At 38.7% G+C, this 23,167-nt stretch overlaps 1 pseudogene; it reads left to right on the forward strand.

The window, feature by feature from the left end:
• LOC121994873 lies at positions 1-6,802 on the forward strand (annotated as a pseudogene).
• The last annotated feature ends 16,365 nt before the right edge of the window (positions 6,803-23,167 follow it).

Below are 23,167 nucleotides of genomic sequence, written 5' to 3' on the forward strand. Positions count from 1 at the left end.
TTTGTTGAAGCGGCTCATTCCATTGGTTGTGAAAATGTCAAGGTAACTTGACATCAACCTTGAAGCTTCTATTGGAAACTTTTTAGGTACTATTATATTTTTACTATTAATTGTAAGTTTCACACTTCATAGTTCAACATAATGGCGTTTTATTTTGAAAATGACTTTGGTACTTTTTTTCTTGGATTAATTGCTATAGATATCCCAGTATTTATCACTCTTAACAAATGTATTCTCACCTTTCAATTCTAACAAATTCATCCTAACATACTAACAATTTCATTTCTCTGAAAAATTTATCAATTAAAAAAGAAAAATGTCACTGACTTCATCACAATTTAGTTGATTGAGTTGAATGATGTTGTACCAATATTTATCCATTACAGGATGATAAACTTAATGGAATGACAATTGTTTGTGATATAAATCATGGTGGAGTTGTTATAACTGAAAGGTGGGATCAATTTGTTAAAAAGTGGTAAAGTTTACAATCTATATTGTAATCAATGCTTCTTTCTATAACATACAGAGTTCATCCATCACATAGTTAAGCTATTAATTCTCATGTTGCAGATGCTAGTTTTGGTGTTAGAAGTGATTTAGGACTTCTGCTTATAGTTTATAATATTTGGTACCTACAATGTGACCTCTAGCTATTTTTGCATGTATCTAATAGATCTCACTTTGGATTCTACTTCTGATACATCCACTAAAACTAAAACCTTGATTTCATAAATGAAAATTGGCTAACAATAGATCTTATGCTGGTGCAATGAATTAATTTCCTAATAGAACCGTATTGCTTGAAGTATCTATTGTTTTCTGTCGAGTTTTCAACAATTCATGGTTAACATTACACAATTATTATTTAATCCAACTTTCTTCTACAATTTTTTTAGCATTGTTTAGTTTATGTCCACTAATCAATAAGTTTTCTCAAATTTTCTCTTTGAAACCAGTCTATAAGAAGCAGACTGTAATGGATATTTTAACAACCCAATCTAATTTCCCAGCTCTTGATTGGTAGTTGTAGCCTTTAAATGATTGTGTGTGCATAATTAAACAGAGCAATCTATATTTGTCCATTCAATTTCCTATTTTCATTATAATATGCTTGGTTGGTTTATCTTAGTTTACTTCCTAATCAGTAATATCTATGACAGGCTAAAGATGGGGCATTCACTGAAGAACCTGGCTTTGGTGTAGTAGCTATAATTGAAAAAATGAAGGTTTCTGTTGGGACTTTAAGCTGAGTCAGAAGGTATATGGTATTTATAGGACACCCTTAGATATAAATGTTGTTCGTACAATGCCTTTTCCGGAAGGGCATGGAGCCATTCTTTTTCTTTTCGGTAATTTACCAAAGGGCGCACTTGAAAATCTGAATTTACCAAAAGACGTACACTACTTTGGTATTTACCAAAGATCGCACTTTTTTAAAAGCATTTCCTATTTTACCCTCCTGATAATTTGACTTTTTCTATTGTTTTTCTTTTCTTCATTATATTTCTCTCACTTCTCTCTCTCCTCTGTCGGCAGAATATAGGAATAACATTAGTCAATCTTTAATCACATTTTAATACATTTGAAGAAGCCAAAATAAATAATGGACACCATATTTGGACTCCTTGCAATTTTAGAAATCCACAGGAACTGAAATGGGTGCAATCGGAGCTTTCTAGGTCGATCAGTGGGTTTCGGTCAAAACCCACTGATGGACCTAGAGAGCTCCGATTGCACTCATTTCAGTTTCTATGGATTTCTAAAATTACAAGGAGTTCAAATATGGTGTACATTATTTATTTTGGCTTTTTATAGATGTTAACAAGCAAAATCAAAGAATCGGCATAAAAGCCCACGTTGGGCCTGATATGGAATCATATCAGGCCCAACGTGGGCCTGATATCATTCAATATCAGGCCCAATGTGGGCCTGATATCATTCCATATCAGGCCCACGTTGGGCCTGATTTGAGTCCATATCAGGCCTAATGTGGGCTTTTTTGCCGATTCTTTGCTTTTGCTTATTAACATCTATAAAAAGCCAAAATAAATAATGGACACCATATTTGAACTCCTTGCAATTTTAGAAATCCATAGAAATTGAAATGGGTGCAATCGGAGCTCTCTAGGTCCATCAGTGGGTTTTGACCGAAACCCACTGATCGATCTAGAAAGCTCCGATTGTACCCATTTCAGTTTCTATGAATTTCTAAAATTACAAGGAGTGAAAATATGGTATTCATTATTATTTTTGGCACTCCTAGTGGTGGACCAGAGGTTTTGAAAAACCCTAAATCTCTCTTTCTTTTATTTTCCTTTTTTTTGTTTAGGCATGATATGAAGAGATATCATGCCCACGTTGGGCCTGATATCTCTTTATATCAGGCCCAATGTGGGCCTGATATCTCCCCATATCAGGCCCAATGTGGGCGTGATATGAGATATATGAGGCCTAGTAACAACAAAAAATAAATAAAAAATAAATAAAAATAAAGAGAGATTTAGGATTTTCAAAACCTCTGGTCCACCACTAGGAGTGCCAAAAATAATAATGGACATCATATTTTCACTCCTTGTAATTTTAGAAATTCATAGAAACTGAAATGGGTGCAATCGGAGCTTTCTAGATCGATCAGTGGGTTTCGGTCAAAACCCACTGATGGACCTAGAGAGCTCCGATTACACCCATTTCAGTTTCTATGGATTTCTAAAATTGCAAGGAGTTCAAATATGGTGTCCATTATTTATTTTGCCTTCTATAGATGTTAACAAGAAAAATCAAAGAATCGACAAAAAAGCCCACATTGAGCCTGATATGGACTCAAATCAGGCCCAACGTGGGCCTGATATGGAATGATATCAGGCCCACGTTGGGCCTGATATTGAATGATATCAGGCCCTCGTTGGGCCTAATATGATTACATATCAGGCCCAACGTGGGCTTTTATGCCGATTCTTTGATTTTACTTGTTAACATCTATAAAAAGCCAAAATAAATAATGTACACCATATTTGAACTCCTTGTAATTTTAGAAATCCATAGAAACTGAAATGAGTGTAATCGGAGCTCTCTAGGTCCATAAGTGAGTTTTGACCGAAACCCACTGATCGACCTAGAAAGCTCCGATTGCACCCATTTCAGTTCCTGTGGATTTTGTAAAATTCCAAGGAGTCCAAATATGGTGTCCATTATTATTTTGGCACTCCTAGTGGTGGACTAGAGGTTTTGAAAAATCCTAAATCTCTCTTTTTTTTTAATTTTTTTATTTTTTGTTGTTACTAGGCCTGATATCTCTCATATCAGGCCCACATTGGGCCTGATATGGGGAGATATCAGGCCCACATTGGGCCTGATATGAAGAGATATCAGGCCCAACGTGGGCATGATATCTCTTCATATCATGCCTAAACAAAAAAAAAGAAAAAAAAAGAAAGAGAGATTTAGGGTTTTTCAAAACCTCTGGTCCACCACTAGGAGTGCCAAAATAATAATGGACACCATATTTGGACTCCTTGCAATTTTAGAAATCCACAGGAACTGAAATGGGTGCAATCGGAGCTTTCTAGGTCGATCAGTGGGTTTCGGTCAAAACCCACTGATGGACCTAGAGAGCTCCGATTGCACTCATTTCAGTTTCTATGGATTTCTAAAATTACAAGGAGTTCAAATATGGTGTACATTATTTATTTTGGCTTTTTATAGATGTTAACAAGTAAAATCAAAGAATTGACTTAAAAGCTCACGTTGGACCTGATATCATTCAATATCAGGCCCAACGTGGGCCTGATATCATTCCATATCAGGCCCACGTTGGGCCTGATTTGAGTCCATATCAGGCCCAATGTGGGCCTTTTTGCCAATTCTTTGATTTTGCTTGTTAACATCTATAGAAGGCAAAATAAATAATGGAAACCATATTTGAACTCCTTGCAATTTTAGAAATCCATAGAAACTGAAATGGGTGCAATCGGAGCTCTCTAGGTCCATCAGTGGGTTTTGACCGAAATCCACTGATCGATCTAGAAAGCTCCGATTGCACCCATTTCAGTTTCTATGAATTTCTAAAATTACAAGGAGTGAAAATATGGTTTCCATTATTATTTTTGGCACTCCTAGTGGTGGACCAGAGGTTTTGAAAACCCTAAATCTCTCTTTATTTCTTTTTTTTTTAATTTTTTTTATTTTTGTTGTTACTAGGCCTGATATCTCTCATATCAGGCCCACATTGGGCCTTATATGGGGAGATATCAGGTCCACATTGGGCCTGAAATGAAGAGATATCAGGCCTAACTTGGGCATGATATCTCTTCATATCATGCCTAAACAAAAAAAAAGGAAAAAAAAAAGAAAGAGAGATTTAGGGGTTTTCAAAACCTCTGGTCCACCACTAGGAGTGCCAAAAATAATAATGGACACCATATTTTCACTCCTTGTAATTTTAGAAATTCATAGAAACTGAAATGGGTGCAATCGGAGCTTTCTAGATCGATCAGTGGGTTTCGGTCAAAACCCACTGATGGACCTAGAGAGCTCCGATTGCACCCATTTCAGTTTCTATGGATTTCTAAAATTGCAAGGAGTTCAAATATGGTGTCCATTATTTATTTTGGTTTTTTATAGATGTTAACAAGTAAAATCAAAGAATCGGCAAAAAAGCCCACATTGGGCCTGATATGGACTCAAATCAGGCCCAACGTGGGCCTGATATGGAATGATATCAGGCCCACGTTGGGCCTGATATGATTCCATATCAGGCCCAACGTGGGCTTTTATGCCGATTCTTTGATTTTTCTTGTTAATATCTATAAAAAGTCAAAATAAATAATGTACACCATATTTGACTCCTTGTAATTTTAGAAATCCATAGAAACTGAAATGAGTGCAATCGGAGCTCTCTAGGTCCATCAGTGGGTTTTGACCGAAACCCACTGATCGACCTAGAAAGCTCCGATTGCACCCATTTCAGTTCCTGTGGATTTCTAAAATTGCAAGGAGTCCAAATATGGTGTCCATTATTTATTTTGGCTTCTTCAAATGTATTAAAATGTGATTAAAGATTGACTAATGTTATTCCTATATTCTGCCGACAGAGGAGAGAGAGAAGTGAGAGAAATATAATGAAGAAAAGAAAAATAATAGAAAAAGCCAATTTATTAGGAGGGTAAAATAGGAAATGCTTTTAAAAAAGTGCGCTCTTTGATAAATACCAAAGCAGTATACGCCTTTTGGTAAATTCAGATTTTCAAGTGCGCCCTTTGGTAAATTGCCGTTTTCTTTTGGAAAGCTGGTCCTTTCTGTTGTTAAATGGGTGTTGAAACACACATTTTTGCTCAGTTTTTTCTTAGATAGCCATGTCAAAGTAAACTTAGTGTGCATGCTGCATGTTCTTCTGTCCCTCGTTACCTGAAAGATAATGATGCTTATAGAATAGATAATTGCTATTCATCATCATCAAGTGAATTTCAACTATTTAGGTTATGTTACATTAACCTTTTCCTCCATTGAAATCTTTGTAAGACTATATCACTAGCTATAAGATGATACAAAATTCATACTTGTCACTATCTAGATACAACGTCTGTATCCATCATCTAATTTGTTTTTGTGCTGTTGCAAGCACGGTGTCCATGGGAACCAATTTCCAAATGCAGAGCCTCAGAACTAGTCTGTTGTATATGTAGGAGTTGATAGTGCATTAGCAGGTGTTATTTATTTTGAGGATAAAGTAAGGGAAGACATACGACTGGTTGTTGAGACTTTAGCTAAACAAGGAATAAACATATATACTAGACAAGAAGAATGCTGCTGAATACGTAGCATATATGATTGGAATTGACAAAAGAAAGGTATGTTATGTGAACCCTGAGTTAAAAGTACTGAATTCTCGTTCACCTTTCTCAGTGTTCTTTGCAAGAAAAACTCCTAGACTAAATTTACATCTGATTCATCTTTGCAATCCGCAACCATAGTAAATCAGCGTAATGCATATTTACCAGCTCACTTCACTCATACTAATTTGAATATTATATACACACTTTTAAATCAATTTTTGATGTAATTACTTAATGTTATGGTATTATTTCTGGTAGCATAAGTTTAGGTTGTGATAGGGATGCCTAATCCTTAAGCGGATGAGATTATTGCACCTTACATGTAGAGTTGTGGGCTAATAAATAAGTCTTATAGGTTTAGATGAATGAACCATTACTAACTTAGGCTTGAGTTATTTGGGTAGTTGTAGGGTAGTTCTTTCATGTGAGCAGGCCATTACAAATTCTTTATTGAGATAATCATATCTGGAAGTTTAAGAATTATTGCTAGTAAATATCTTTGATGAGGAAGGGAACTCAATTTGTCTCTTAAAACTGAAATATATTTGGCGTTATGTGTATGCAGGTGCTTTATGAAGTTAAACCAGAGGCGAAACAGAGATTCATCTCTGAACTTTAAAAAGAGAAACAAATTGTTGCTATGGTTGGTGATGGTATTAATGATGTTGTTGCCTTGGCTTCAATAGATGTTGATATTGCAATGGGTGAAGGTATTGGTGCAGCTAGTGATGTATCTTCAGTTGTGCTTTTGGGCAATAAATTGTCACAGGTACTACTGTTCATTTGTTGTTCCATTTTTCTATGAGTTCTATTTATATATAAAAGTTTCTTGCATGTCACATCCTCTAAGAATCAGTGTGTTATTTGTTTGGAATTGGGTTGTTGAATTTCTTTACTCCTAAAATATTTAAGCTTTCTTTACTAATATGTTAATAATATATAAGTTAACTTGGTATAAGGACCGCATACTTTGCAACACAAGAAACACTCATTGAGTTTACGTTTAGCTTTAAATATCTTTAAGGACATACCTTGTATATTTTTTCAGGGGGCTTTACCTATTTATTCAAGCAAAGTTGCAGTTAGTGTGATTGACAATGTACTTTTGTTCATCAAGTTGATGCAACAGTTGTCATAATGTATGATATATTTCTTGATTCTCTATCACCAATATCTGCTCCACTTCCACTTTTGTTGAGACACCATTTAGTTTTAAGTAGACAAGGAGTCAAGTTGAGGATAGTCTCACTAGTGCATATAGTGCAATGATAAATGGAGACAATTGGATTTTACTGGTTCCTGACCTTATATGTGATAGTGATAATGGTCTTTTGTGGAGGATTTCCTTGGATCTAGAGGTGAGTTTTAATATTTGTCGCAGATATGATCCAATTAAGGTAAAATAATTATTATCATAGTGATGGTTCTAACTACAACTTTCCAGCTATATTAATGGTAATGACTTTAGATTTGGGTGATAATATAAATTATTTGACTGGGTTCCAGATTAAGACATTATGCCTTAGAATGATGTACGGTATTATTCTCTAGTTACAGTTCATGCAGTTACTACAATTCTCTTTTCTCTTATATTTTATATTTTTCTTTGATAAATTTTGTTTAATTTTTCTCTCCTTCTGACTTTGTTTGCATTAAATCAATGATTTGAGTTTTAAGTATTGATTAATTGACTTTTCTCTTGTAGGTACGTAACTCAAGGGCAATTCATGAGGATTGGGATTTTTGATGCAAGGAGTGAGCTTTGTTTAGTTTCTAGATTGCCTTGCTAATGCGAAGAAGTCATATGGCGAACATCGTAATGGAAAACATGTGATTTATCATTTGATACTACTAAGTTTGATGAGTACAACTCTTTTTGTATATTTTAGCTGACATATTTTGGATTTCGATTACACAACTATTATTTTCTCATTTTAATGTGTGTAGTTAATTTTTGAAATTTGAAGATAACATTTTCATGGATTGAATGTAGTAAATATTTAGTTTTGTATTGGTGGTTTGTTTATATTAAATAAAGATTGGTTGTTTGTTTTTATCATGTTACAACATGAACATTAAAGACAATGATTAGAAATGTTGTAAAAAGTATAACCACAATAGATTTTTTTTCGTGAAAAGTGATAAAAGACAATGGTTTTATCCACAACATATTTAAATTATATACCACAATGGTTTATAATTGTTGTAAAATTCAAAACCACAACGGTTTAAATATGTTGTAAATATTATCTATCACAATGGTTAAAAGAGTCTATCACAACGGTTTATATCTATTGTCGAAATTATCTACCACAACGGTTTTAAAACGTTGTCGTATAGGGTAAATAATTTTTAAGCATATAAACAACAACGGATAAAAACCATTGTCGAATGTCTACAAAGACAACGGATTCAAAACTGTTGTCGTAGGGCAATGGATTTTACAACGCTGTCAGTTACAACGGTTTTTTGACCCTACGACAACAGATAATATCCATTGTCGTATGCCTTTTTTGTTTTAGTGAATTCTTAGAAGAATTTAGTAATCTAATGGAACAAGAGTTTGAAATGAGTCTAGTTAAAAAATTAACCTACCTTTTAGGCTTACAAAGCAAACAAACAAATGAGGGAAATTATATTTATCAACAAAAATACACCAAAGAATTACTTAAAAAATTCGGGATGGAAAACACTAAAGAAATAAAAACACCAATGGCAGTTAACACAATTATAGATGACGATCCAAATAGAAAACTAGTTGACTTAAAATACTATAGAAGTGTCATAGGTAACCTACTATACTTAACTGTAAGTGGACCCGATATTTTATTTGCAGTTAGTATGTGTACTAGATACCAAACTTGTACTAAAGAATCTCACTTGACTCAAGTCAAAAGAATCTTTAGATATCTTAAAGGAACGTCAAATGTAGGAATCTGGTATCCTAGAACTAATACTTTTGAGTTAATAGGATATTCTAACTCAGATTACGCTGGGTGTAAGTTAGACCGCAAAAGCACAAGTGGTGGATGTCAATTACTAGGTCCATCACTTGTCAGCTAGTTTAGTAGAAAGCAACACTGTGTTGCTCTATCTACAACTGAGTCAGAATATATAGCCATAGGAGGGTGCGTCGCACAACTACTATGGATGATGCACACCTTAAAAGATTTTAATTTAAACCTCACTAATGTAAAAGTATTAATTGATAATATTAGTTCAATAATTTAACAAAAAATCCTGTGCATCATTCAAGAACCAAACATATAGAAATTAGACATCACTTTATCAGGGATCATGTCACTAAAGGAGATATTGAACTTAAATACATTGAGTCCAAGTCTAATTTAGCATATATATTTACCAAACCCTTCCCTGAAAGTGAGTTTAGCAATCTACGTCGGAAGCTTGGAATGTGTTTAATAGACTAGGATTTTCAAAATTGTTTTCAAAAATAGTTGGTTTTAAATTCCAAGGTAAAACATTTTTTATGTTTTCAAAATTTTCCATTTTTAGAATTTCAAAAATAGTTTTAGCCTTAGACTAGACCAATCCCTTAGAAAGCATGTTCCTATAGGACTAGAATTTGAGCATCTCACCAACACACTAGGACTACCTTGTTTGTGATTGTTGAACATAGAAAGGGGTGAGATGTATAGGCAGATTGCTTGGACTTAAGATGCTTATTTCAGTGCATTGATATAAGTCTGGGTATTAAATATAAAATAAACATCAATCAGGTTAAGTAATTCATCTTAGTCAAACACTAACTGATTACAATTGACTTAACCTGACTAACCAAGTGAAATCTGCTGTCCTCTGGTAGTTATTAGGTAACTAATTGGTTAGACAATTTGTGTTATGTCAGGTTCAGGGGAAGGATTACCTATTTTTATACTTATTTAAAATATATATATATATATATATTTCCTTGAAAATATTTTAAATCTATTTTAAATCTGATTTTTTTAATTCGGTTTTACAAACTTAGTTTTGAAAAATAGATTTTTACTTAGATTTGAAAATTAATTTTATTTTCTAAGTTAAAATTTGGATTGTACAACCTCAGTTTGAAAAATATTTTCTTAATTTGATTTTAAACTAACTTTTATTGGATCAATTTCTTTTAAAAAAATTGATTTTGAAAATATATTTTTGAAAATTGATTTTGAAAACAGATTTTACTTAATTTTAAAAATTGATTTTGAAAATTAGATTTTCCAAACATAGTTTTGAAAATTGACTTAAAAAGTTGGATTTTTACAAACTTAGTCTTATAAAATTTTACTTAGTTTTGAAAATATTCTATGTTTAAAACTTAGTTATTTTTTTTGAGAAAACTAAAAGCAAAGGTTTTAAGTAAAATATTCTATGTTTTCTACTTTAGACTCTCCCAAGTCAATCTGATTTTAATTCTTTGATTTTCTTTTACTTCTGTGTTATTTTTTGATGAATGTCAAAGGGGGACGGTTAGGTGACTTAAGTTAGTAAAAACAAATCAACGACATACCAAATAAGACCAACTTAAAAACTAACTTTTGCTTGTTTTACTTGCATATTTTTCACTAACTTAACCCATGTTGTCATTGCATCAAAAAGGGGGAGATTGTTGACGCGGTTAGCACTGACGGTCCAACTCAAGTTTTGATGAATGACAAAGTAGGTTAAGTTAGTTATATTGATTTAACACTTCTATGAAGTGTACAGGAGAAGCCCAGACGGGTCAATGAGCTGACCTGACGTCTGGCACGAAGTCTAGCTAGGTCGATGGGTTGACCTGATAGTTGGCACGAAGTCCAGATGAGTCGACGGGCTAACCTGACGTCTGACACGAAGTCTAGCTAGGTCGAGGGGCTGACCGGATAGCTGGCACGAAGTCCAGAAGGGGCGAAGGGCTGACCGGACGTCTGGCAGATAAGTGAAGGTAAGTCACTAGAGGGTAGTGACTGTGAGGACGCGTTCCCGGGAAGAGAACATTAGGCGTCGATCTAACTTAGATCTGATAGATCGTTTGGAGCGATAGAGGGGGGGGGGGTGAATATCGCTTCCTTTAAAACTTATCTTTTTCTTTTTGTTACTCAGAATCGTGCAGCGGAAGATAAAGATAGAGACACAATCATTTACTTCATTCGGAGCCTAGCTCGACTCCTACTCGAAGTCCCGCGGTCCTTGACCGCACCGATGGACAATCACTATAATCCTTCTTTCCGAAATCTTTGGAAAGAAGAGAATCGTACAAGTAAAAAAGTGTAAGATAGTAACACTCCTACTATCTTACAGATAATTAAGTGCAGTACAAAAATAAGATATACCGACAGGAGTAGTTGTGAATTGAAGCTCAGTCGGATGGAGTAGCTTTGCAGGACTGAAGACAATTCGTAGCATGAGAAGCTTGCAGAAGAGCACTTGAAATAGATCAGAAGAAGTTCTTCTTTGCTTCTGCCTTCGAGCCTCAATTTATAGGTATACTGGAGGTTCGGTCGACCGATCCCACTGTTCGGTCGACCGAACCAGCTCCGATCCCCTCCAGCTGGAGTCTGACGCTGGCTCGAATCTCTGGCATTAATTGGACTTTAAGGGTTCGGTCGACCGATCCCTCTGTTCGGTCGACCGAACAGGCTCCTTCCCTGTTCGTCGAGATTTGCCGTGATCTGCATTTACTGTGCCTTTAATATTGATGGTTCGGTCGACCGATCCTCGGGTTCGGTCGACCGATTAGTGTAGTTTCCTTCTGCATTTGATCGTTGCTGATTAAACTGATCTGAGCTGAATCATCTTGGTTCGGTCGACCGATCCCTACGTTCGGTCGACCGATCCAGCCAAACCTGCAACACAGTATTAAGCAAAGTATCCCTGCAACATAAAGATTAACACAGTAATATATAATGCATAAGTATGACAGTTAGGACTGTCTTGATCTCAACTTGGAAACCTTCCCGGTTTCTTCAGTTGGATCAGCGACCTTAGGTTGTTCCCTTCAGGAACTCGACCTCACTGTCACTCCTCCAGTTGCTTACCTCAACTTACCTGCCAAACATGGTCCTCCAGACCTGTTTGGACTTTTGCCTGCTCAGTGTCTGATCGTCTGATCCACTAAGACTTTTCCTGTAATATTATATTAGCCAACAACAATAATAATACATAAAACAAGGATAAACCTAAACCTAGATTTACCGAGATCCGCTGGTTCGGTCGACCGCGTGCGGTCGACCGGAAACCATCTGATCAACCTTGCTTGGAGTTCACTCCTCCAAGACTTCTCGTTACCTAAGGTTACCACCCCCTAGGATTTTCTCCACTTGGCTTCACTCACCAAGACTCAGTATTCGGCTACCCAGGGATCAAGTCCTCCAGACCTATCCACCTGGCTTCCATGATATACCGAGATTTCTCCCCTTACCTAGCCTACAACTAGGACTCAGTATTCGGCTACCCAAGGATCAAGTCCTCCAGACCTATCCACCTGGCTTCCACGATATACCGAGATTTTCCTCCTTGCCTAGCCTACAACTAGGACTTCCCTTGATCAAGCTCTATCCTTAAACATACTTAAACATATTTGTCTGACATTAAAACCTTGGAGGTCGATTGCATCAACAAGATCCATTTCGGAAATCTAAGTTGAGATTGTGACTAGATTCCGGTCTCGAGGAGACGAAATCTAATTACTACTTTTATTACTCTTATAACTTAACTATGCTAACACTTTATTTTGTAGGGTAGTTTTGCATTTTACCTCGAACTAATGTTTTTTGCAGGTTGTTGAAAAAACAAAGGTCCGGGCGCTCGGAAGGGATCTGGGCGCCCGGGATGCAAAAAATTATCCCCAACCAAGTCGCCACGTGGAGCTTCATGTGTGGACGGCCTACGTCACACTCCAGGCGCCCGGAAGGGATCCGGGCACCCCGAGCCTCCTATAGAAAGAGGGTAAAGCCCTGGAGCAAAGAACAATGAACAACAAGATCTTCCAACGATTCCTCTGCCGTGCTACGCTCCTGCAACGCTGCAAAAGCTCCTCCGACAATGCGCCTCGTTCTTATTTCTTTTTGGTTGTCGGTATTCTTTCTTTAAAGCAACTGTACTTTCAATTGTAAAATAATTATTCGAATTGCTAGTGGATTGTCTAACAAAAACACTCGACGAGTGCGGGACTTGGAGTAGGAGTCGACCAATGCTCCAAACCAAGTAAAAAGGTTTGTATTAGCATTGTTCTGTTTTTGTGTTTTTCGCTGTGTACTCTATATTCTTTTCAACGATTCAAATCGATATTCACCCCCCCCACTATCAAATTACACGATCCGACAGGGGGATCATCAAAAAGCACATCCATGAACTCATCCACCCCATGTCACGCCCCAGAGAAGTCTCTGTCTGAAGAAATTTCGACAGCATCTCCCCTGTACGGCGGACAATCTGAAACTTTTCTACAAGCACTATATACCTCAGCCACATGCGGCTGGAATAATAACAATAAAAAAAAATAAACACCACGCAGTTAATATCAAATTCAGCCCACTCGGCTGTACCAAAACCAAAACACAAAACTACTAGCCGGCTAGGCTTACACAACCAATAACAAATACAAAACACCACATAACAACATCAACCCTCCAAAAATAAAACCAGAGTACAGAGCTAAACGAACTGATACACAAAACAAATAAAACATACGTGAAACCGATAAGTCTTCTGATGTGACGTGGGGACCAGCAGACAGGATGCTCCAAGCGACACCATAAATAACCCGGTACCTGAAAAAGATAGTGTCAACGGGGGTGAGTTCAACAACTCAGCGAATACCAATGGACATGAGTAGTAAGATATATCTAACAGCAACAAACATGGAATACAACTTCCTAATCATATATAGGGAATACGCAAAACTGAAAGGTAACTGAGGAAGCTGTATTCACCAGGAACTCCTATCCAGACAAAAGGGTCTTCAAACCGAAAGTGTCAATAATCCTGTATGCAGGTCAAAAGTATGTATCCAACCAAAATGCAGCAACCAAATGCAGCAAACACAATCATAAAAATATAAATGCATCAATGCATATGATGCTAATGATGCGTCCTGGTCACCCCTGACGCCAGTCAGTCATCTCACACACAAATGGTGAGACCGAGGGTAGGGCTATGACAACTGCGCACCGTCACTACTCCCGATGAGTGACCGAGTGGACGGATGCTGTCGGACTCCTGTCCCGTGACCCCAAATCATAAATGGGGAGCTCAATGCTCTCATCTCCGGTACACGATGACGAGGAGGAAATCTCTGCCACGCTGAGTCACCGACCAACGGAGCCAAATAGAGTCCACCGTCTGCCGGCTACTACACTGCTACACTAAATGCTAGCGGAGCCAAACAGAAGCGGAACTATCTCGGCTACCACGAGTCCTCGCACCAACGGAGCCAAACAAGTAACCGCCACACACCGTCGATATACCACTAATCCATGAGTGGTGATGTGTGCAGATATGTAATCGGCGATGGGCTCAACCATAGTGGAGCCGATAATCGCACAGATGCAATCATGATGCATGTCACTATGCATAACAAAAACTGATCAACATAACCATATCCATATATACAAAATGGGTACTGTAAAAGTGATGGTCACATACCAAAATCTAGAATACACAGGTCAGATAGAATATCAAAAACCTATGTCCTGAACATAATAAGTATGGAATATCCTGATCAGCATAGAAAAATCCATATATACATAATATGGGTACCACAGTATCAGTAGGTCAATCCACGGATCTAGGGCATACAGGTCCTCTATGGTATAGCAACCTAGATCCTAAACATATCTCCTTCCATAACATACGTACCAACAATATGCACATATCAAGAATCAAGGTCTAGGTACACGAATCATATATGATATACAAATAGAGGTATACAAGCCAGGTATGGTATAAAAACCTAAGTATCAGATAATCTAGATACACCTGACTAAAACCAAAAATCCAGAACCTAGTCCTAACATCAGTAGAGCATGGTATGTCATTTACTCTAGGAACTAAGGTACTCATTGTAATACAGTACTCATGGCAATAAGATACTCATGGTAACAAATCACGAGATATAAGCACGGCTACATAACAAGCGACAAACCTAACATGCTATGGATATCAAACAGTGACATACCAAAGACAAACATATTCATTGCTTGTAGTTATAAAATACTATGCATATCCAATGACAATATCATAAAAGATAAGTCAAGAGGTACCCGCCTCCAATAGAAAAATCCAATCTGTTCCGAACACGATGTCAAGATACTCGTCTCGCGTCAAAGTCCTGTGTCACCAATATAAATATATTTTATTTAGCTACAATTCGTAAGAATTTAAATCGCTAAATAAAATCCACAAGACTAGATTCTAAGCAATTAAATCTAATCACACTAATCATGCATCGACTAGTGATATACTAACCATCTAGTAATCCATATCATCTCCAATTCAACACATACCTAATTTATACTCAACAACCATTTACAACCTCCAATTCAAACCTACACATGACCACATAATCAAATCATACCTAAATCAATCCATTATCCACAACACATATCAAATCCCTACACTTACCTCAATTTACAGCCTTGTTCAAGAACATGAAGTTGCTGAAACTTGCTGAAGTCAATGACTGCCAGATCCACCAAAATCCACAGCACAAGACTACCCTCGTACTCACTGATCCACGCCAAGAGATAGTTGCTGCTGGAATTAGAACAAGCAAACCAAATCAACAATTCATCAAGATCCACCTCAGTAAACTAAAAAAACCCAAATCTTTGTTCCAGATCAGTGGAAGAACAGACTCCGCATTTGGAACTAGAACACAGCATGGAGGAGGTCGGCGTTGTTCGGGTCAAGAGATGGCAGCATCGGCAGGGCACAGTGAAGACCATGCGGAATAGATCTAGAGCAGAAGAATTCAGTCGGCTGATCGGTGAGCGGAAGAGGAGAGGAAGGGGCGTCGGCGCCAATTGTAGCGACCGGAGCGACGCGAGATGGCCGCGGCGCGTCCTGATCTCCACGGCCGAGACAAATCTAGGGCTCAAGGTCAGTGGCCGGCGCTAGGGTAAAAACTCGGAGTCGGCCAGAAGAGAGGAACGGAGACCCTCGGTTGGCTCTCGTCGGCCGGCGATGAGAAGCTCCACCTGTGGTTGTGCCGGCAGAGGAAGAAAATAGGAAGGAAGGTGTCGGCGCGAGGTGGTTAGGGCTTGGGTCGCGACAGGGCAGAAACGGCGAAGGGAATAAAAAAAAAAGAGAAAAGAAAACAAAAAGAAATAAAACATTTCCTCGCTTAAATGGGTATCCTAAACAGGTTTTATTCGTACCCATAAATTCGTCCCCTCAAAACCCGGCGTACGTGCTCCGAAAAATTCCCAGAAAATTCCTAAAATTTCTGGAAAATTCCCCTATCGTTATCCGACATTTTTCCGGTATTTTACATTCTCCTCCACTAATAAAAATTTGGTCCCCAAATTTCATTATCTACCATCAGCAAGTATCAACAACAGATATAAAGCATAAATGCTGAACGGTAAACAAATCAAATACCTCAAGTGAAAAGATGGGGGTATCGAGCTCGGATAGTATCCTCGAGCTCCCAAGTAGCCTCCTCGTCCTAATGATGCTGTCATCCGACTTTAACCAGCCAGATAGTCTTGTTCCGCAATTGACACTCTTTCCGGTCCAGAATCCGTACCGGAATCTCCTCATAGGTGATGTCAGGCTATACGGAACTAAGATATCGGTCAACACAAATGTCTAGTCGGATATATACCTCCTCAGCATAGACACATGAAACACGTCGTAAACACCTGCCAAATCTGATGGTAGCGCTGAACGATAAGCTACCGCTCCAACCCTCTCCAAGATCTGGAAAGGTCCAATGTATCGTAGAGCTAGCTTACCTCTGAGGACAAATCTCTTTACCCCTTCCGTGGGTGAAACTCGCAGAAATACATGATCGCCTGCAGAGAACTCTAAGAGTCTCCTTCTCCGGTCTGCATAACTCTTCTGGCGGTCCTGCGCTTCTGATATCTTCCGTCTGATAGTACGGACCAACTCTGTATCAAGCTGAGCTCTACGAGGTCCCAATAACTGGGCCTCCCCAACCTCAACCCAGAGGATGGATGTCCGACAAGGCCTACCTTACAACGCTTCAACGGTGGCATTTGGATAGCCGAATGCAAACCGTTGTTGTAGGCGAACTCTACTAATGGCAGATGGTCCTCCCAACTGCTTCCAAAATCCAATACATATAACCTCAGCATGCCCTCTAAAGTCTGTATGATCTGCTCTGACTGTCCATCTGTCTGCGGATGGAAACTGTACTAAATCAGAGCTAAGTGCCCAAGGCCTGCCATAGAGTTTGCCAGAAACGAGACGTGAACCGAGGGTCTCTATCCGAAATAATAGTCAACGCGACACCACGTGATCTGATGATCTCCCGGCAAAACAGATCTACCAATCGATCCAGAAAATCAGTCTTCCGGATCACTAACGAGTGCGCGGATTTGATTAATCGATCAATGATTACCCATATCGTGTCATGGCCTCGTCGTGTCCTCGGCAAACCTACTATAAAGTTAATGGTAATGTGTTCCCATTTCCACTCGGAAATAGGAATCCACTGACGTAATCCGGCAGGTATCTGGTGCTCTACCATCACCTGCTGACTGACAAGACATCTAGCTACAAATTATGCGATGTCTTCACTCATATCGTTCCACCAATAGGAACACCTTAAATCTTAGTACACACGAGTACCGCCTGGGTGGACAGCAAATCATGAACGATGAGCCTCCGGAAGTAACTCCTATATGACCGGATGAGACTGAAGTACGCAATAATCTGCCTCGGAAGTGTATATCACCCTCCTCGTCTCGTGTGAACTCGGTCTGCTACCCGGAAACTATCTGGTTGCAAATACTGATCAGCAGCCTAGGGCTCTCGGATCCTCGTCCTGACCGACGACTGAGCAACCATGGTAACAAGAATACCCTGCTCTGTCCGTAGCCACAACTCGGTGGCAAGCCAAAGTCACTCTAGACTTCCGGCTAAGTGCGTCGACAACCACATTAGCTTTTCCTGGGTGATAGCTAATGGTACAATCAAAATCCTTTAGGAACACCATCCATCTTCCCTGTCAGAGATTAGATTCCTTTCTAAGTGAACAAATATTTGAGAGTCTTATGGTCCGTGAGAATCTCAAATGTAACACTGTATAGATAAGGCTGTCAAACCTTCAAGGCACAAAATAATGACGGTCAGCCACAAGTCATATACTGGGTAGTTCTACTCATGCTCCTACAACTGTCGAGAAGCATAGGAGACTACTCTATCGTGCTGCATCAGAACAGTGCTCAAACCCTGAATAGGTGCGTCGGTGTAGAGGACATATCTGTCCTCTCCAGAAAGGTAAACCAAAATCGGAGCCGACACTGGTCTCCGCTTAAGCTCCTAGAAGCTGGTCTTGAAATCCTCAGTCCAAGTGAACTTCACGCCTTTCCTGGTCAGGCGTGTAAGTAGCATAACTATGCGAGAGAAACCCTTGTCGAAAGGTCTGTAATATCCTGCCAGTCCCAAGGACTGCGGATCTCCTGCACTGATTTCGGCTGCTCCCAACGGTAACAACCTCTATCTCCTGTGGAACCATGGCATACTCCTACCGGTGACCATGTGTCTCAAACATCTCACAGAAGACACCCAAAACACGCACTACTGATCTTCGCATATAGATGTTCTCGTCGAAACATCTCTAGATCTATGCAAAGGTGATGCACGTGTCTCACCTCGGATCCGTAATAAATCACAACATCGTCAACAAAGACAATGGGCATAGATCCAAACATCCTGGGAATACTAAAATCATCGAGTCCATGATAACATCTAGGGCTCCGTAAACTCTAATGGTAAAACCAAGACACATCATGTCTGTATCACAGACATTCCTAACCATAAGATCTCTGATAATAAGTCGGAAATCTAATCACCAACAACATAAATCACCAAGGAAAAGATCCTCTAGTGTGAGAGCAACGCTCCATCACACGAAATACCACAAATGTGGGAGCAACACTCTACCACAAATAATCCGGAATATGTGGGAGCTACGCTCCACCACAACCATCTAAAATATGTGGGAGCTACGCTCTACCACAAACAAACAAAAATATATGGGAGCTACGCTCCACCACAAACAATACATAAATGTCCAAGGCACCTAACTATCACACTAGAGACTGCACGAGATCTCTCTACCACAGATCACTATGGATAGCCTAGGGTATAACAACCCAGTAAGCAAATCAAATCCATAGTCAACTCTATCATCATCCTAGTGAGTCGGTCACCCGCTGATAAGAAAATGGGTTGACAAGGTAGTCCAACAAATGACATAATGCAGACACTCCACATCCTACATTCAATATAAATAGAATCCTCATGATACTACCAACAATACACCTGGCACACGTGCACACACAACATAGGTATAATCGACATAATCCTCCAATTATTGTGCACCAAACATATACACAACTCAGGTATATTCAGTATTATATGATACCACTAAATAATACATAAGTACCCCAATTTATAATCTGATCACGAATTATAATCATCAAACCTGTGAATATCATACATGACACCCACTATGTCACCATCAACGACAACCCAAATAATAGATCATCAAAATAGTTGACACTCACTATGTCACCATCAACGACAACCCAAATAATAGATCATCAAAATAGTTCTCCACTAATAGATCATCAAACAACCACATAACATTTACTCTCATAAATCATTAGAAATCAACACATCACAATATCTGATCTCCCAATATCCCTCAACCTCAAATCATTCTCAACAATGATCAAACATGATAACTCTCCAATGACCAATTTTCATCGTATCGGATACCCTATATCCAAAAGATATGAGTATAAAACTCTACTGGCTAAATCAACAGGAATATGTAGATATCATCCATTAACCAGCTAACAATAGCAGAGGCTGGTATGTGCCTCCATCTCCTACTAGTAGTAACAGAAGCTAAAACTACTGATGGTATGATCTGAAAAATCACTAGAGACTATAATCCTTGATCTCTATTAGGTCAATCATGCTCAATGGCTAACCCATCACATGTAATATGTGTTACAACAACCAGACAGGTATTACATAAAGAATGCTAATACATGTCATAAACTATAAAATTAAACATCATACCTATATGCCGTCTGGAGATGTTCTGTCGCTGTCCAGTCCCCAACTTCTGACCTCAAAATTCCGAACGTGAAAATCGTCGGAAATCCAAACAAATCCGAAACGGAAATCCGAATATAACCACAACAGAAATCCGTATAAATCCAGAATAAATGCCCAGTTTGACTCGCAAACCTGGCTAACCAAATACCCAGAATACCAACAACAGGTATCCGATAAATCTCCAGAACACCAAAAACAGGTATCCATAACCTGCTCTGATACCAATAAATTGGTATCAGATAAATCTCGAAAATCCAAAATACAAAAATCCAACAAGTATCGCCAAACTTGGCGCTCTGATACCAAGTAAATAAATTGGTATCAGGTTATCCCAAACATCCAACATACGAAAACAAAAGATCGTAAACCTGGCTCTGAAACCACTAAATTGTCACGCCCCAGAGAAGTCTCTGTCCGAAGAAATTTCGACAGCATCTCCCCTGTACGGCGGACAATCTGAAACTTTTCTACAAGCATTATATACCTCAGCCACATGCAGCTGGAATAATAACAATAAAAGAAAATAAACACCACGCAGTTAATATCAAATTCAGCCTCTGGCTGACACAACCACGCAATTAAAAATAAAGCAGCCCACTCGGCTGTACCAAAACCAAAACACAAAACTACTAGCCGGCTAGGCTTACACAACCAATAACAAATACAAAACACCACATAACAACATCAACCCTCCAAAAATAAAACCAGAGTACAGAGCTAAACGAACTGATACACAAAACAAACAAAACATACGTGAAACCGATAAGTCTTCTGATGTGACGTGGGGACCAGCAGACAGGATGCTCCAAGCGACACCATAAATAACCTGGTACCTGAAAAAGATAGTGTCAACGGGGGTGAGTTCAACAACTCAGCGAATACCAATGGACATGAGTAGTAAGATATATCTAACAGCAACAAGCATGGAATACAGCGTCCTAATCATATATAGGGAATACGCAAAATTGAAAGGTAACTGAGGAAGCTGTATTCACCAGAAACTCCTATCCAGACAAAAGGGTCGTCAAACCGAAAGTGTCAATAATCCTGTATGCAGGTCAAAAGTATGTATCCAACCAAAATGCAGCAACCAAATGCAGCAAACACAATCATAAAAATATAAATGCATCAATGCATATGATGCTAATGATGCGTCCTGGTCACCCCACGCATCACCATCTCACACACAAATGGTGAGACCGAGTGGGTAGGGCTAACACTCTGTCGTCACTACTCTTGATGAGTGATCGAGTGGACGGATGCTGTCTCCTGTCCTATGACCCCAAATCATAAATGGGGAGCTCAATGCTCTCATCTCCCGGTACACGATGATGGGGAGAAAATCTCTGCCACCACGCTGAGTCACCGACCAACGGAGCCAAACAGAGTCCACCGTCACCGGCCTACACCGCAACACTAAATGCCACGAGCCAAACAGCGGAATTGTCTGCCGGCTACCACGTTGAGTCCTCAGACCAACGGAGCCAAACAGCAGAACCGCCACACACCTGTCTGATATACCACTAATCCATGAGTGGTGGTGTGTGCAGTATATGTAACTGGCGATGGGCTCAACCATAGTGGAGCCGACAATCGCACAGCATGCAATCATGATGCATGTCACTATGCATAACAAAAACTGATCAACATAACCATATCCATATATACAAAATGGGTACTGTAAAGTGATGGTCACATACCAAAATCTTGAATACACAGGTCAGATAGAATATCAAAAACCTATGTCCTGAACATAATAAGTATGGAATATCCTGATCAGCATAGAAAAATCCATATATACATAATATGGGTACCACAGTATCAGTAGGTCAATCCACGGATCTAGGGCATACAGGTCCTCTATGGTATAGCAACCTAGATCCTAAACATATCTCCTTCCATAACATACGTACCAACAATATGCACATATCAAGAATCAAGGTCTAGGTACACGAATCATATATGATATACAAATAGAGGTACACAAGCCAGGTATGGTATAAAAACCTAAGTATCAGATAATCTAGATACACCTGACTAAAACCAAAAATCCAGAACCTAGTTCTAACCTCAGTAGAGCATGGTATGTCACTTACTCTAGGAACTAAGGTACTCATGGTAATACAGTACTCATGGCAATAAGATACTCATGGTAACAAATCACGAGATATAAGCACGGCTACATAACAAGCGACAAACCTAACATGCTATGGATATCAAACAGTGACATACCAAAGACAAACATATTCATTGCTTGTAGTTATAAAATACTATGCATATCCAATGACAATATCATAAAAGATAAGTCAAGAGGTACTCGCCTCCAATAGAAAAATCCAATCTGTTCCGAACACGACGTCAAGATACTCGTCTCGCGTCAAAGTCCTGTGTCACCAATATAAATATATTTTATTTAGCTACAATTCATAAGAATTTAAATAGCTAAATAAAATCCACAAGACTAGATTCTAAGCAATTAAATCTAATCACACTAATCATGCATCGACTAGTGATATACTAACCATCTAGTAATCCATATCATCTCCAATTCAACACATACCTAATTTATACTCAACAACCATTTACAACCTCTAATTCAAACCTACACATGACCACATAATCAAATCATACCTAAATCAATCCATTATCCACAACACATATCAAATCCCTACACTTACCTCAATTTACAGCCTTGTTCAAGAACATGAAGTTGCTGAAACTTGCTGAAGTCAATGACTGCCAGATCCACCAAAATCCACAGCACAAGACTACCCTCGTACTCACTGATCCACGCCAAGAGATAGTTGCTGCTGGAATTAGAACAAGCAAACCAAATCAACAATTCATCAAGATCCACCTCAGTAAACTAAAAAAACCCAAATCTTTGTTCCAGATCAGTGGAAGAACAGACTCCGCATCTGGAACTAGAACACAGCATGGAGGAGGTCGGCGTTGTTCGGGTCAAGAGATGGCAGCATCGGCAGGGCACAGTGAAGACCACGCGGAATAGATCTAGAGCAGAAGAATTCGGT

The sequence above is a fragment of the Zingiber officinale genome, chromosome 6A, assembly GCF_018446385.1.
Source record: "Zingiber officinale cultivar Zhangliang chromosome 6A, Zo_v1.1, whole genome shotgun sequence".
NCBI classification, from domain to species: domain Eukaryota; kingdom Viridiplantae; phylum Streptophyta; class Magnoliopsida; order Zingiberales; family Zingiberaceae; genus Zingiber; species Zingiber officinale.